This window comes from Chanodichthys erythropterus, chromosome 12 (genome assembly GCF_024489055.1).
Source record: "Chanodichthys erythropterus isolate Z2021 chromosome 12, ASM2448905v1, whole genome shotgun sequence".
Lineage (NCBI taxonomy): Eukaryota > Metazoa > Chordata > Actinopteri > Cypriniformes > Xenocyprididae > Chanodichthys > Chanodichthys erythropterus.
Window position 1 is genome coordinate 41,527,239 of NC_090232.1, and position 18,643 is coordinate 41,545,881.

At 35.7% G+C, this 18,643-nt stretch overlaps 1 long non-coding RNA gene across 4 annotated transcripts; it reads left to right on the top strand.

Annotated features, from left to right (window-relative positions):
- The first annotated feature begins 4,628 nt into the window (after positions 1-4,628).
- On the top strand, positions 4,629-12,168 carry LOC137032553 (uncharacterized). Of its 4 annotated transcripts, XR_010896708.1 has the most exons (9): positions 4,629-5,678; positions 6,063-6,135; positions 6,270-6,421; positions 10,278-10,331; positions 10,422-10,586; positions 10,715-10,772; positions 10,870-10,948; positions 11,158-11,210; positions 11,338-12,168. It is a non-coding gene; the product is annotated as an uncharacterized lncRNA (long non-coding RNA). The 4 variants fall into 4 exon arrangements; XR_010896709.1 differs by having other exon boundaries at positions 6,063-6,157; positions 10,278-10,586; XR_010896707.1 differs by having other exon boundaries at positions 10,278-10,586.
- The last annotated feature ends 6,475 nt before the right edge of the window (positions 12,169-18,643 follow it).

Here is an 18,643-nt window from a genome sequence, read left to right on the forward strand (position 1 = left end):
TTGCAATATGAGATCACACTATGTTTCAGAAATCAGTTTGACGATTAAAACACACACACACACACACACACAAAAAGTTGTCATAAGATAACACACAAAGACATCAAGAATCAGCACACGAATCTCAACAATGATGACAATGAAAAGTGTCATGCTGTGATGCATGCTGGGAACAATAGTATAGAACTCCCAGCATGCATCACAGCATGAATAAATTATGCCACTGAATTGTTCTATTATTTTCTTTAATTCCAACTATTTGCTTTTATTTTTTGCTGTGGTTTCTGTTCTGTCATTTAGTAGCTTTTTGTGATGTCCAGAGTTGACCTGATTGTCTGAATATTTTGTTGTCAAAATTGTTACGATTCCTACGCTGATTACTCATATCTGTGTTTGCCATAGTAGTTTATTATTTCTGCTCATGGTTTTTATATTCAAATTTTTAACTGATTTTTGAAACATGTTACAGTAAAACAGGGATTGTAATTTAAATGCTTTAATGGCAAAATACAATTACTATATTCATATTTTTCGAACGATTATAAAATCATCATTGGAAATGTGGCAAATGTGTTTGACAAACACAGTCACTGCAGTCAGATAAGACAAACATATTATAAGAGTTAAGAGTCCAACTATTGGAAACACCAGTCACCATTATGGTGACTTCAAATCAAACAAACATGAGTGTTAAACTTCTGTTAATTCTCAATAAGTACTTCTGTAGATGTCTAACAGAAATAAAGTCAGTGGTTAGTAATATGTTAAGCTGTAATGATGTTTGTGGAGTTGTTTAATCAGATCTGAGAGATTTAATGTCTTCTTTTATTTTCAGTTGATTTCATCTAAAGCTGTGGCTGAAGTCAGTTGTAGCTCTTGTGTTTCTGTTTGGCTCTTTTTTTCTGTTCTCTTCTTTACGTCAGTGTTTCTGCTTGTTAACAAGCTTGTTAATACTGAAATGATTCTATAAATAACATAAAGATTTTGTGGCTCAGATAAGGTCCAGTTCTGGTTTATTTCTTTGCTCTTGGCTGTCATGTGGCATTGCAATGGCCTGCTTGTGGCTCAGATCTGGCAAACAGGAGTGATCTGCCCAAGTGCCACCATTCAACGTGTGGCAGATCTGGGCCAGATTTGTGAATTTGTGTCATTTGGAACTCATTTATGGAGTTATTTTTATTAAAAATATATGTTGATAATGATTAAACACTTCAGTGCCCTCCAAAGGCAGCATTTTAGGTACTATATATAGGAATGGATTGTGTGTGTGTGTGTGTGTGTGTGTGTGAGAGAGAGAGAGAGAGAGAGAGAGTCTTTTGGTCACTCCAATACTACAATAATATAAATAACAATGAATAATGCCTATTTTACTACAACCAGTAAATAAAAATGTTTAAGGTACAGCAGTGGCTCTGTTCTTTCTTTTGATATATTGAGATTTATCTTCTCTTATGGATGTTTAAAAATGAATACTGGGAAGAAATAAGACAAAACCTACTCCAAAACAGAACTCAGATGCTAACCTCTTTGCCTATAAGCCACTTGTGAAGTGTTTAAGTAGCCCTGTGTAGCTCTATGTCAAGGATATGATACTGTGGGAAATATCTGCAACATCAGAGAGGCAAATCAGACCGTTATCACGCTGAAGAATAACACAGCAGTTACGCCTTGCAGATAAGCTAATCGCCAACGGTGAAGCCCAGAAATCTAGTCTTACACCAGCCGTCTCTGTTTGATCACACACTTCCTGCCTCCGAAACCAAAGATCCAGCTTTTGTTTTCGGCTCAGATAAAAGAGACCTTAAAAACCATGACACAGGAACATTCAAGATAAAGGCCAAATTCTCTCTCAGTTGTAAGGCTGTATGTTGTTTTTATGACCTCTCTTAAACACTCTCATGTTTCAGAGTGATTAAACGAACTAAAGAGAAAACAGGAGTGTGTTTGTGTTGTGTGTGTGTGTGTGTGTGTGTGTGTGTGTGTGGTTTTGTGACTCTATAATTATTAGCATATACTATTAGCATGAAAGCCTGTGGTGTTTCTGTTTAGCATGTTGCTCAGCTAACAACGCACACATAAAAATTGGTCTATTTTAATTGACACATTAGGTATTAAAGGTGCCCTAGATTCAAAAATTGAATTTACCTCGGCATAGTTGAATAACAAGAGTTCAGTACATGGAAATGACATACAGTGAGTCTCAAACTCCATTGTTTCCTCCTTCTTATATAAATCTTATTTGTTTAAAAGACCTCCGAAGAACAGGCGAATCTCAACATAACACAGACTGTTACGTAACAGTCGGGATCATTAATATGTACGCCCCCAATATTTGCATATGCCAGCTCATGTTCCCAACATTATGAAAGGCATTACACAAGGGCAGAACGTCTGGATGTACACAGGTGAATCATCAGACTAGGTAAGCAAACAAGAACAACAGCGAAAAATGGCAGATGGAGCAATAATAACTGACATGATCCATGATATCATGATATTTTTAGTGATATTTGTAAATTGTCTTTCTAAATGTTTCGTTAGCATGTTGCTAATGTACTGTTAAATGTGGTTAAAGTTACCATAGTTTATTACTGTATTCACAGAGACAAGAGCCGTCGCTATTTTCATTTTTAAACACTTGCAGTCTGTATAATTCATAAACACAACTTCATTCTTTATAAATCTCTCCAACAGTGTAGCATTAGCCGTTAGCCACGGAGCACAGCCTCAAATTCATTCAGAATCAAATGTAAACATCAAAATAAACACTGTACTTACGCGATTAGACATACTGCATGATGAACACTTTGTAAAGATCCATTTTGAGGGTTATATTAGCTGTTTGAACTTTTTTTTATGTTGTTTAAGGCAAGCGTGAGCTCTTGGGGTGTGGAGCACCAGATTTAAAGGGCCACACACCCTGAATCGGCTCATTTCTAATTATGCCCCAAAATAGGCAGTTAAAAAAATGAATTAAAAAAAAATGTATGGGGTATTTTCAGCTGAAACTTCACAGACACATTCAGGGGACACCTTAGACTTATATTACATCTTTAAAAAAAAAAAAAAGTTCTAGGGCACCTTTAAATAACATTATTATAATTGCCATTTCTCCCACTTTATCCAAAACGGATGTGTCCACTGATCTCTATAAGCATGTAAACATGTGATATCGAATTTGATTTCACAAGATGTTAGTTATGTGTGCACAAGTCTCATGTATGTGTTACAGGTTATTCTGGCCAAGAACCATCTACTCAGACAGGAAGATTTGCATGAAACTGAATATTCATCACTGACAAAATACTGATAAAATGAAAGATGAACCAAGTGAATGGAGGGGTGGGGTTGAAAAAGAGTGATTATTTATTTATTTATTGGTTGAGTTTATAGATTACATAGATATAAAAATATTGTTGTTTTCTATATTTATGTATGTGGTTTTATATATCACGTGCACTGATGCACAATAAAACCAGGAACATACATTTAGAAAGTAAATAGTTATGATTTTTTTTATGTTAATAGCCTGTAAAACAACATCATATGTGCTTGCAAATCACTTTACAATCAGTGGCAGGCTGTCTCTGTTAGTCTGTAAATGAACTATTAGTCAATGCAACTGCAGTCTAAATTGCTGACTAAAGCCTGAGGGGTGGCTGCAGTTCTTTCTTCTTTCCTCAATTTATTTTGCACATTTATCATCATCATCTGTGGAAGTTCCCACACAGTCTACGCTGTCTCACACACACACATTCGCAGGCTGAGTCATGGTACGGAACTAATTATTGACTCTAAAATGGGTGTGGCTGCACTGGGAAAGTGTTTCTGCAGGAAATGGGCGCCCGTCTCCTCAGGGTGCATGTGTGTTGTCTACTGTGTCCGTCTGTCTGCGAGAGACCCATATTGGTCAGTGTTTAGGACAATGTGTGAGTGTATATGGCTTCTGAAATTCAAGCACTGGTTCTGTTGTCTGTCTGCTGCCTACTTCTAAGGCTGCATCCTTACCGGAATGGAACCTCATAAGTGACTGATTATCGAATGCTCAGTAGAGCACTTCACGCAAACCGTTCAACTCACAGTTGATTTGGAAAAAGTTTGTTGCTAGTATGTTGCTAAGCTAACAATGCCAAAAAATACACCAAATTGGTCTTTTTATTGATACTTTAGGTAATAGGTATTTATAATCGACAGTTCTTTCCCATCCCGCTTTCTCCACCATCTTAAATGCATTACCAGCTTCACTTATTACTAACCAGACTGACTTTATTTCTGTCACACGTCTACAGAAGCTCTTATTGAGAATTAACGGAGGTTTAAATGTTGATGTCTTATTGAAAATGTTTCGTTTGAGGTCACCATCATGGTGATCAATGTTTGCTTTAGTTGGGTTCTTGACCCTTGACTTTTGTTAAGTTGTGTATTGATCAGCAATTGCAGGTGTTTATGGGAAACACTTTTGCATTGATAAAGCAGATCAACTTCTGTAGACGTGTGACAGAAATAAAGTCAGTCTGGTTAGTAATAAAAAGCTGGTAATGCTGTTTGTGGAGTTGTTTAATCAGATCTTCAGAGATTTCATGTCTTTTATCTTCAGTTCATCTAAGGCTGCACTCTTAGAAGAGGTCGAACCTTTGGAGTTCAATAAAGAACTTTACAGTGCAAATATGAACTTCTAACTATCAAAAAGGTTCAAAGTTGAACTTACAGGTAAAATGGTTATTTGGAAGTTCTTTTTAGAACCTTTGTTGTGGTAACAGGGTTCATATTAGAACCTGTGTGTAGTTAAGGTTCGTTTATGAACCTTTTCTAATATGATTGGAGTGTACAGTCGATACAGTGTTTCATCTGTACCCCGGACCTCCCCGCACATTTCTATAAATTGCATCATAACATTGAAAGACACCATGTTTTTTGTCCATTTTTAAAGCATAAACTAAGAAGACCAAGAATAAAAATTCAGTTTTACATTCATAAATGGACAAGAAGCTGTTCAATGTTAAATGGAGAGGTGACGTGAAATTCTTAGCCCTAAAAATAGACTGTGTTCAATATCTTCCGCTTAGACAACCGTATAAATATTCCCCAATTGAAAAGGACACTATGCAGTTTTAGAGCAAAAATCATGAGTAAAGTGTGATGCACAGGCAATTTATTTTATGTTTCATCTCTCCTTCTGTTCCAACTTTATCTACTTTGTTATTAGCTCATGTTTTAGAAAACATTTCATAATTGTATTGTGTAAGGTTTCATCAGGAAGATTATTTTTTTCTTTATTTAGTTTATTATTATTATCATCATTACTACTACTACTACTACTACTATTGCTTTTACTACAGCTGTTGTTAATCATTTATGTGCTGAGATTGCTTGTGCCTAAATGTTTTTACAAAATAAGAATACTGACAAATAACTAGCAATTCAAAAGTACATTATTTTCACTCAAAGTAAACGAGATTATTAATATTGTTTCGTTTTTAAGCATGAATAAGCAAATCCTTGAAAATGCTTTAAATGTTTTCTGTATCTGGGCTTTGGTACGCAACGCAATGCACTGAATCTCCACAAGTCTCTCTCGCGCAATGATGTCAGTGGTCACGTGGAAAAAACCGTTACAAATTTTGAAGCGGCAGCAGCGGGACCGAGTGGGACTGAGCGGAACGACACAAAAATCTGAGGTAAGACAACATAACGTCTCAAATAAACTATTAACTTTTTGAAAAGCTATGAAACACCTATTTAATGTCATAATAACTTTAAGGTGTGTGATAATGAATAAATGACGACGGGCCTAAGCAGACACGTCGTGTTAATGCGGCCACAATATTGTCAATTTAACGGCCTGGAGAAATAATTCCGGGTGTACCACTTACTACACCTTTTCCACATGTACTATTTCAAGATATTTTGCCGTTTTTTATCCTTACTGTGTGTGTGCGCGTGTGTTTGCGCACACACACAGAGAGAGAGAGAGAGAGAATTTAGTAAAAAATGAAAAGTTTATTTTTATTCATATTTTATAACGCATTGTTTTCTAAATTGCAATATTTCTCTGCATATAGAGGCAAGAATGAGCTCAGAGCTGATTCACTGGAAAATCCATGTGGCTGACTGGTTGATGGCAACAGTTTCCAGGTGATCATCCCTACATTTCAAGGTTTATCTCACAAAAATGCACACTCTGTTTAACTTCCCTATTGCAGCAAAACAGACATTTTCACAGTTAAGCAGATATGACATTCTACTATTGAATCCTGTTGTTTTAACAGACAATGGAATTGATGCAGACACTTGAATGAACCTAACTGAAAACTATGATACCTAAAATATTCCCTAAATTGAAGGATCAAGTTAAATTCATAAGATTAGAAGAAAACCTAAAGACTGAGATGCCTACCAAGACCACAAACACCATTCATGTGTAAGTTTATTACATCTACTCTTAAAGTTTTAAAAAAGTATGTGGACACCTCTATTAATTATTATTAACATTTTTTAATTACTTAATAGGTTGTACTGAAGAATTCAGTGACTAGCATTTTCTCACATGTATGTATTTAGTTGACACTGTTATCCAAAACAACTTACATTGCTTTAAACTTATATTGCATTCCCGTTTTGGAATGGGATGCCCATCAACTTGTATAGGTGTGATGGTTAGGTTTCCACATACTTTTAGCTAAACTATATTGCTATCATTACAAATTACTGAGCTGTTAGTAGTACCATTATAACATGCACCTCTCTGCAGTTTTTTGTTTCTGTAGGACTTGATTTGGTATTTCACATGGATCAATCTCAACACAACGTATTGCTCAAACAGGGTGACCAGAAATTTATCAGCTACCCCACTAGCAATACAAAAAAACTTAAGGAGAGTGGAGATTTTTTTCTTTATAAAATGTATTTATTACTTTTTTTTTTTATCACAAAGCAAATGGAGTTAAAAAATAATCTGTTTGATCAGATGTGCACATATATATGTTAATTCCCACAGTGAAGTACAGGTAAGTGCATAATTTTAAAGAAAGATGGAGGGTAAAATTGCCTCTCTTTAATTTTCAGGTAAAGCAAGCAAACAATACAACAAGGTTAGTTTAGCCCTGGTTACCAAAAACCAGTCTTAAGTGACAAGACTGGAAGAGTGTATTTAAGAACGTGTCAAAGAGCCCTGCATTATAACATAGCCCAGCCTTTTATAGTATTTTAAATAATATTATTTTTAAAGGAGTCATGGTGTCACGGACAGAAGGAGACAACGTAATACAGTTCACAAAGGTTTATTATTGCAGGTGGCAGAGATGGGGAGAATAAACAGGTTAGTAGATTGAATGATGACAGGTTGAATGAAATCAGCTGGATGATAACAGTCTCTTTGTATTTGTAGATGATGGTGAGCGGATTGGTCTGGACTGAAGACAAAGGATGATGAAGGTGAGGGATCTCAATTATGAGACGAACAGGTAAGGAACCAGGTAAGTGACACATGGCATGAGATGCTTAAAAACTAATTCAAGAAAGATCACATTTGGCTGGTATTGAAAGACTAAATTAAATTCGTAGCAGGTTTAGCAAAGTAAGGAAATGGGTTATTTTACCAAGGGTCCAAGGACTTGTGACACTAAAAATATGGCAAGTATTGTAGATGTAAGTATGCCAAATGAAATAACACCTTTTCACTTACATAGCTAATATATATAAACTGAAGGGCTCTTTGACATGTTCTTACATACACTCTTCCAGTCTTGTCTCTTAAGAACTGTGCCCGGTTGCATAAAGCACCTTAAAGGGTTAGTTCATTTATTACTGACCCTCATGCCGTTCTACACCTGTAACACCTTCATTAATCTTCGAAATGCAAATTAAGATATTTTAGTTGAAATCCGATGGCTTCATAGCCAGCAATGACATTTCCTCTCTCAAGATCCATTAATGTACTAAAAACACATTTAAATCAGTTCATGTGAGTACAGTGGTTCAATATTAATATTATAAAGTGACGAGAATATTTTTGGTGTGCCAAAAAAACTAAATAACAACTTATTTAGTGATGGCCAAATTCAAAACACTGCTGCAGGAAGCTGGTGTAGTATTTTTGGCACAGAAATACAGTACTCCGTCATTCGTCCAACTCGTGTTTTGAAACTTTGGCCATGTTTAGCATGAGAATCCAACCCTTTAACAGTGTAAATAAGTCAGAATATAGCATTATACCCCCTTTAAGCTTCAGAGCGTTATGAATCAGCGTGTCGAATCATGATTCGGATTGCGCGTCAAACCACCAAACTGCTGAAATCATGTGACTTTGGCGCTCCGAACTGCTGATTCGACACACTCATCATCACTATTTAAGTCCTTATTTTGTTTTTCTGGCACACCAAAAATATTCTCGTGGCTTTATAATATTAATATTGAACCACTGTACTCACATGAACTGATTTAAATATGTTTTCAGTACATTAATGGATCTTGAGAGAGGAAGTGTCATTGCTGGCTATGCAGGCCTCACTGAGCCATCGGATTTCAACAAAATATCTTAAATTAGTCCACTTTCAAATAAAATTTTCCTGATAATTTACTCACCCCCATGTCATCCAAGATGTTCATGTCTTTCTTTCAGTCGAAAAGAAATTAAGGTTTTTGATGAAAACATTCCAGGATTTTCTCCCATAGTGGACTTAGGTGGACCCCAAACGGTTGTGGGTCAAAATTAATTAGTTTCAGTGCAGCTTCAAAGAGCTTTAAATGATACCAGATGAGGAATAAGGGTCTTATCTAGCAAAAAGATTGGTCATTTTCTAAAAAAAATCAAATGTATATGCTTTTTTATAAACAAATGATCTCCTTCAAGTGGTTCCGGCAAAACCGCACTTCCGTATTCTTCAAAAAGCTTATGCTGTATGTCCTACGCCTTCCCTATTCTACTTACGGAAAAAACGGAACTGGTGCTGCATTCGTTCCATAAGTTGAATAGGGAAGGCGAAGGACGTATAGGGTATGCTGTTTGAAGAATACGGAAGTGGCAGAACCACTTGAAGGAGATCATTTGTTTATATAAAAGCATATACATTTTAAAAACAAATTAGAAAATGACCGATCGTTTCGCTAGATAAGACCCTTATTCCTCATCTGGTATCATTTAAAGCTCTTTGAAGCTGCACTGAAACTGTAATTTTGACCTTCAACCATTTGGGGTCCAGTGAAGTCCACTATAAGGAGAATAATCCTTGGAATGTTTTCATCAAAAACCTTCATGTCTTTTCAACTGAAGAAGAGAAATACATGAACATCTTGGATGACATGGAGGAGAGTAAATTATCAGGAAAATTTAAATGGAAAGTGAACTAATACTGTAAGGTGTGATTTCTCCTTAACTAAGGGAATGACTTAAGGGTGTTGTATAATACCTGTTTTCTTAGGTAAAAGAAACCGTTAAGTGTTTCACAACAGCAATCCAGGTTTTGCCATTATAAAATTCTGCTGTTGCCATGGACACGTTATTTGTTAATACTAAAATTGGGATTTCTGCCGTCATTCACTCACACTCATGTCATTGCAAACCCATAAGACATTCATTCATCTTTGGATAACAAATAAAGATATTTTTAATATTCTCTCATCATTTATGTCCATTCATTGAAAGACTGAATAAGGCTGTTTTGGAAGCTTGAATGTGCGCGCAAACACAAGAACCAATGAGATTTGTTCTTGCACGTGATGCACACATTTCCGCATCCGTTGACCATAAGAGATATAAATACGTATGTAATTCCATCAATGTTTATGTGAATAAACACCTAAATTACAATTTGTTCATCATATAAAGCAGTCGATCGTGTCTTGTTAGAATACTTGGATTGAACCTGCTCACTCCTTGTAACACTTGGGGAAAAAGGTGAAGTTTTCCAAACCTTATGTTATACTTAGGGAAATGACAGTTAAGGGGCTTTATGCAACACATCGTTTTTTAAAAGGATTACTTAAGGGATATTCTTAGGGTTTATGATGTTTCGCCTAAAGAAACCCTTAAGTAACACTTAAGGGTGTTGCAGAAAATAACCGTTAAGTTTAAGGGAAACATAAGGGCGATCTTATGGGAAAATTACACTTAAGGTGCTTTATGCAACCGGGCACTGGTATTTTGTAACAATGGCTGAGCACACCTTGTTGAATTGTTCGCTTGTTGGAGACCTGGAAATATAGAGAACTGTTTTTACTCTCCACCATTCTCTAAAATTACACACTTGCTTAATAATATATTTCTTTTGTTTTTTTAGATGGACAATCTGTCTGACCAAGATGTGTATCAAAAGAGGTCAAGGGCAGTTGGGGTAAGTGTCCCAGACAGAATCAACTTAAGTTTTTTAAGAATAGCAGACATATTTTTGTGGGTAGATTTATTCAGGAGAAGATGATTACAGCATTGGGATCCACTTGGATAAAATGAAAACCAAATGCTTGGAGATCACCAAATCCTTTTAGAGGACTAAATGACACGGACAAAGAGTGAGAGGACAGACTATATGAAACATCACTCCACAAAGGAAATATTATCATTATATCCAGCCCTTAATGTCCCCTCAGTTGTGAGTAAAATTGTGTTTCAAATTGTGACTTAAAAGCAAATAATAATGGAAATTATGTATCATTTAATACATTTATATTGAATACATACATGTTATACTGAATATAACATTATTCTCTTCTTGTTTAGGAACCACGTACACCCAACCCTGTGCTGTATATACTGTAAATGGTGCCTTGTGTAACAGGTATACAAAGTATACTAGTAAATATTGTTATAATTCACACAAAATTGTTCATATACGTTTTATGATACCTGATCTAAAGGTGCGCTTCTCCTTTAAGTGATGCGAGGTCACAGTATGACCTAATTTCCTGTCCTGTCTCCTCCTCTTCCCTTTTGAAATGTGATTCGATGGAAGAGGTAGGTTTCTTTGTCATCCTGTTAATTTTATTTAATCCTAATGTTAATTATATCTTTTATATCTTTATTTCAACCCAATATGTATATGTAAAGTACTGTTTTATCTATCATTGGGATTATTTTTGATATTTTACATTCTTTGAGATATATTTCTGTCTTTATGTGAGACCAGCACATGGTAATGGAGGCGCACCATATTTGTTTTATAGAGTGTTATAAGGGCCACTCGATCTGAGGCTGCTTATTTGTCTCTGTTAAACAGGTATGTTTTTCTATATTATTTTCCTTATGTTCATGTTTTCTTCCGCCCTTTTGAAATGTGATTCGATGGAAGAGAGTGTTATAAGGGCCACTCAGTCTGAGGCTGCTTATTTTTCTCTTTTACTCAGTAAAAAGATCCAGTGAATCGACTGCTTGCTGTCCCGTGTCTGTTTCTGCATCCACACAACGTAACAACGCAGACCAAGTTTTAATACCCGGTGTCGCTGGCCGCACATCACGCTGGGCATAAGCGAGCCGCACGGGTTACACTTGGATGCAGTCTGTTTTAGAAATAATGATGCAAGGGGAGAAGGTCTGTGAAGTAGACGATATGACCAGGTCATATGACCATGTTATTCTAATGACAATGTACTTCATCTTCAACCTTGAATATGCTTCAAAGCCGAGAAACACTCTAACATTATTTGAAAAATAAAAATGTCCTGTTTAATGTCCTGTTTAAACATTATCTTAAAAATTATATATAAATGAAAAATTTAATAATATAAAAATGATAGATATTCAGCTACATTCTGTTAAAAGTTGATGGAAATGTATAGATTAATGAATGAATTAATTTATTTATTTGATTGTTTATTTATTTATTTATTTGAATTATAAAAAACAATATTCCTTTTTTCTCTGTCCATTGGTGCCTGTGCTCACATTTTATATTTATGTATTAAACATTTTATAGACAATCATTGTGTTCTGTATTCAGTGTTTTGAAATGGGATTAAGATATAGTTATACAAGTTATATATAAGACATATAGTTAATGTATAATTTATATTATATTTTAATAATTATTATTAATATATGTTATTGCTATCTAAAAGGAAAAGGTTCAAAATGGAACCTTAATGGGGCTTTAATGCACCTTTAAGTGAAGGTTCCAATTAGAACCTTTTTAAAAAGGTTCAAAAATGAACCTTTAAGGTTCCCCCACAGTTGCAATCGCCAGGAACCTCAAAAGGTTCATTTTTGAACCTTTTCTTCTTAGAGTGTGTGGCTGAAGAAAGTTGTAGTTTTATTTCTCTTTCTTTCAGTGTTTGTTCACAGCAGGTGTTTGAATGATTGAAAGAATGTTTCAGGAACATCATACTAACCTTTAAATAACATTCTACTAACATTAAGAGAACTGGACAATTTATGTTCTTGGAATGTTGAATTTTAAATCAAAATTAAGTTGAAAGAACATTTGAGGAACATTTGATTGAACATCCTCAAATTAAAAGAGGCACATTATACCTTATAAAAAATGTTCATCTAAAATCAAGAAAACAACATTTTTTACATTCCCTGAACCAATAATGAGAATTTTCTCATAGCAAAGTTCCGTTAGCTGGGAAATGTCTCTTAGCATTAAATGCTTTGTACTTTCCAACCTTCTACTCTGGAATCACTCTCCTTACAGTACAAACACACACACACACACACACACACACACACACACACCGATCAGTTTCTAGTACACTTTTAGAGAACAAATGACGATAAACCTCCTTTAGCAAGCTCATGTTACATCACCTCAGCCCTGGCAGTTGAATGTGCCGCGGTGTTGTTCTAAAGCGGACACCGAGTCCAGTTACCGTGACAAATTTGTTAACGTGATGGAGCCATTAGCGTTGGAGAGGGCGGCCAAGTCAAGTTTCAGAGAGACTTTCCTTCAGCCTGACCCATTTCTTAGGCTTTGAAGTCAGCAAAATGCTCATATTTTCTGTTCTGATGACCAGGAAATGAAGGGTCAGTTAGATTATTAGTCTGAATGTGTTTATGGATTTGTCTACGTCTTCAGGCAACTATGGGACTTTCACAGAAGGCATTTGTTCTGCTTCTGCTTCCTATACATCTGTTAAAATGAAAAATGATACAGTGACCCCTGAAAGTATTTGGATCATTCAGCACTTGAAAATAAATGAATGTCATTGCATTCAAATGTCAAGCCAAGTGTCATCTGTGCTCAAATGCTGCTAGAGCCTTTCTCAGAACTTTTCACAAAAATGTTTAAGCAACTGTTGTCAAGATGATTATCAGTGGATGTATGAAGTCAGTTCTCCTCAAGTTCTCACAGATGAACATGTTCCACTAATGTTAGAGAAAAGAAAGAGTTGAAACACTTTTTGTATTCCTGTGTTGACATTTTGTTTCAAAACAACAGGACATATCTAAGGCCTCATCACATTTTAACAGTCAACATCCTTTAGTTCGCTACTTGCTATTCAGAAGCAGGTGGTATTAGTGGGGGAGGTTACCACACAATACAAATATTAAAGCCAAAAATATGTACCATGCAACTTTCATGAAGTAAACTTTCACTAAAAGCCTTCCTTCCGCCTGAAAAAATAGTCCCCGACCGTGAACAGCAACAGAGGTTACATTATAACGCCATTAGATGGCAGCAAAAGACTGTCTTTATGAATGTGTCAGTCAGTAATGAAGACTTTTACATTGAAAAGACTGAATTTTTGTGAACACGGAACAAGATGCAACTGACAAATGCTTTGACTAGCGCTGTCAGTTACGGGAAAACCCCTTAACTGTTAAAAGGACAAGATAAAACATCGGACATTTAACACTAGAAGTCCCAGAGAGCAGCCATTTGGCTTTTCTACCTATAAAACCCGCAGGACAGCCGAATGGCTGGAAGGCTTTAGGCTAATATCCTTAATCAGCTGTGAACAGTTGCTTTTGTTATGTAAACAATGTGGGGCCATGCTGAGCCACTTCAAGGAAACTTGTGTTTCACTTTGCCATCTTAGGGAGAAATCAACACACATGTTTTTTTTTCCTTTGTTGCTGAGATCTATTGATAAAAATAGTACAAAATAAAATAAAGAAACCAACCATTTGTACAATAATATTAAAAAGTGAGTGAGTACATTCCAGCAATCACTCACAATCCTGGCACTGCCTGGCAATATATTATAAATACATTTTGTATATATTCATTATATATTAATCTTATATTTGAAATACATCATAAGTCCATTTTTAAAAGTGTTTGAAAGATGGGTTCAAGTGTACTACAAGTGGTAACTAAATACATTTTTCTATACAGAGATAGTATGTTAAAAGCACATTTTAGTTCAAATTCATGGTGTCTCAAAATAGCACAGTTGAGTACACTTAGATGTTCTTAAGTACTAAAGAAGAGCTTTTAGTATATTAAGTACAAAATAAGTGCACGGAAATAGAGCACTGAACATTATGGAAGTGTAAAAGTGTACTAAAATAAAGTGTATTTTATTGCACTTTTTTTTTCACCTGGGTAGACACTCCAACACTTTCCGTTTGCATTAAGATTATTTTTATTACCACACTGGCAGATATTGATAATTTTACTTAAGTAAAATGCACTTAATTTAGATCCCCCCAGGAAACAAGACTAAATATCATATATAATTTTCTCATATAGAAAATCCATCTTGATTTAAGATTTTTTTTTAAAATTTACTTGAAATAGGATAAAAAAATACTTAGTATGAAAAGCATTTTTGCAGTGTGAATGAGTGAGTTAACTTTTTAAACATCACTTGCACTCCCTCATTTCAGGGTTAACATACTCAGAGTTTTCACTTAACCCACTGCAAAAAATGCTGTTCTTACTTAGATTTTTTGTCTCGTTTCTAGTCAAAATATCTTATAATAAGTTCTTAAATCAAGATGCATTTTCTTGACAAGTAAAAATTATTTTCTTGTTTTCAGGAAAAATAAGTCAAAATTAAGTAAGTCTTTCCTTAAAACAAGCAAAATAATCTGCCAATGTTGTAAGCAAAATAATCTTATTTCAAACCAAGAATAAGCTATATAATCTTGTTTTCAGTTTGGACTAAGATTATTTTGCTTACCCCATTGGCAGATTATTTTGCTTGTTTTAAGGAAAAAAGTACTCAATTTTGATTTATTTCTCCTGAAAACAAGGAAATAATTTGTACTTGTCAAGAAAATGCTTCTTGATTTAAGAACTTAAGACTAAAAACAAGACAAAAATTCTAAGTAAGAACAGCATTTTTTGCAGTGCCTCCTTTCTGAAACCGGCCCATGGTCAATCAAGTTCTCTGCTTTTAGCAGCCCTCCCTCCCCCACACATACAAACAAGCCACCAGCAACCATTCACACACACACACACCCCCTACCCCCCTGCAGATTGCTCAGGTAATGACCATATTTACACATGAATTGATGCTAATGATAGCCAAAAGACTAGCCAGTTAGCATCCACTTGGCTAAAGGAGGGTTACAAATCTCTGGGACTTCTAGTGTTAAACAGATTTTTTATTATGAACGTAAGACTGACCTGAAGGAAAATGCTAAATCTGAATGCAGGTAATAAACTCGCTCACTTCTATATAACTACTAGTTCTATATAACACAGTAAGCTTCAATAAACAAGCTGAGCTGAGAACAAACGGTTTACATTGCTAAGAGTGGTTGCTAAGAGTGTTGTGTAGTGATGTATGTATATATATATATATATATATATATATATATATATATATATATATATATATATATATATATATATATATATATATATATATATATATGTGTGTGTGTGTGTGTGTATCGGGTGTGCCTCATACGTCCTGTAAAGTGAAGCTGCGGGCTCTTCGATCGCCCCCTGGAGGCTGGATGCAGTACAGGTCATAAACCCCGCCCGCACGAATGCGACTTAAAGGTACAATTTGTGATATTTTTTTCCGCTAGAGGTCGCTAGAAGCCTATTCAAAACAAAGGCGATTATTAACGTTACTGCAGTATGAAGCAGAGCAGGACCGAGTGTTGCGGGAGCTGTACGAGGAGCTGGAGCGATTGATCAACACACGCCTCACGAGCAGCGGGACTTTTATTATGACACAGCCGCCGGCGCCGCTTCCGCTTTTCCGGTCATGAGTTTACGGGAGCTGTCCTTGTCGACAGAACCAGCGGCAGATGGTAAACAGTAATTATGTTCCATAAATATGTAACACAATCCACCATAAAATGTGCAAGAAGTAAATAAGGAACTGCTTGAAGCAAGCTAGTGGTTTGCTGGACGCTAGACACTACTTCCGCATTTGTCCACGGCACTGTTGTCATGTGATTTCTACGTCAGTTAAGGCGGTAACTGACGTCATTGACAGGCGACTGCACTGCCCCGTGTCACTGTTTAGAATGGGAATTTTCTCATTATTTACAAGTAGTTGAAAACCTTATAGATATTGTTAGTAATCAGCTGGACAAAATATATAACACTAGCCTAGTGGTTTTTGGATATTTTACTGCAAAAAATTTACATATTGTACCTTTAAGTTAAAACATAAAAATAAATTATATGGCTTTGGTCATTTAAGGTAGTTGTTATCACGCTGATTTATATTCAATTGTTCGTTTTTGTGATAAGTTTGACTTTACAATCAACAATTTAGTGCTATAGAAACGGGGCGTGTCGTCGTGATTCACAGTTGATTGACAGCTCTGATTGACTGTCGGAGCTTTGAGGGGAGATTGAAGATAAATAAATAACTATTAATTTTCAATTTCTGTGTTAATTCACACCGACAAAATGAGCTGTTCAGCAGTAAACTGTACTGACCTACAGGATCTGACGGATATCTGAGCTTTTCTCGGTAACGTTAAATGTGGCTTATAAGCTAATTAATAAACGTTATTAGTTAAGATAACATGCCTAACGTTAGCCACGACGGAAAAAAAGCAGGTGATCGTTATCTGGCAGTTACTAATTATTTTTATGGGTATAAAATAATAATTAGCAGGATAAAACTAATGATAGCCTACTCTAATTTCAGCAATCGATCTCCTGTAACGTTAGTTTAAACATTTTATTTAAAATGGCAGGACCGTTTCTGACATTTTAGAGTTTGAGGCATATTATATTGAGTTCATCTACTGAATTTGCTGTTTCAAAAATATTATTGCTCTAGAAACAGAATAGCCTATTAGTTTTTAGGTAGATTATTTTAACTTTTTTTTTTTTGACGTTTTTGCGTAACGTGTCAGCGCCCATCGGCGTCCGTTTTGGCTTCAGTTTAATACAATGGAAGGAAGCGGTGTCGTGTCGTCCATCTTTTTTTACAGTCTATGATGGCCCCTTAGTTCCAGTGAAAGGAACTCTTAATGCTTCAGCATACCAAGACATTTTGGACTGGCCTGCACAGAGTCCTGACCTCAACCCGATAAAACACCTCTGGGATGAATTAGAGCGGAGACTGCGAGCCAGACTTTCTCGCCAACATCAGTGCCTGACCTCACAAATGCGCTTCAAGAATGGTCAAAAATTCCCATAAACACACTCCTAAACCTTGATGAAGTATTTATAGCTGCAAAGGGTGGGCCAACTCCATATTAAACCCTACGGATTAAGAATGGGATGTCATTAAAGTTCATGTGCACGTAAAGGCAGGCGTCCCAAAGCTTTTGGCAATATAGTGTATATCGTTTTTTTTTTTTTTTCCCCGAGATTGTAAATGTGCATCTGTGCTAAAAGTGAGGGTTTTTTTTAGAAGTACAAGATACCAATAAAGTTAGAAGACTAAAAGCCACAAAACGTAAATTTAGATGACATGGGGTGTTTAAACCTATAAAAACTTGTTTATGCTTCAAAAGTGTGCTTGTGCTACCTTTCTTTAAAACGAATACCTCATGGTTTGATATTATCTAACTCGATGCCATGCATATTTTTTAAATGTCTTCGATGTCCAACTACTTTCTCTATATGTCTTTTCAGTGACATGATCAATGATCAGTGCATGTCAGTCACTTTAGCTCCAGAAAAACAGTTTTGCACGTGTTCGATGCTTCAGTGAATCAGGCCTGTTGAGAAAGGGGTCACCGCGCGGTTTTCAAAGAAAAGCTGATTGGAGGTGGAGATCTAGAAGAAGACGTTCTTTGTGCAATGCCTTTGCAAACATGTTAGACAAACGCACACCAAAATAGACAGCATGAGATGCATCTTCAGCTTTCCCACGACAGCAGAGAGAGAGAGAGACAGTGTGAAGGGCTTTCATAACCTGTCTCACATGGTCGCCCACCCGCCGCGCTCAGCTGAACGTCTAGCCACACACAATGTGGACACTGTTGGGACGGTTACGGCTGTGTCCACCATGTCAGACCTACAATTCAGACCCTGGGTTACATTTAAATCGTGCATAAATAAGGAAATGTTTACAATATTCTTAGAACTAGACAAGAGGTCATACACCATTTGTTACATAAACTACATTTGATACACTTAAAACTTTAATTCCATATAGATTAGTGCTGTTGAATAGATTGATTGCAATTAATCACATCTAACATAAAAGTTTGTAATTATATATATATTTATATATATATATATATATATATATATATATATATATATACACACACACACACACTTTTATGTTAGATGCGATTACTCATGATTAATCGATTTGACAGTACTAATAT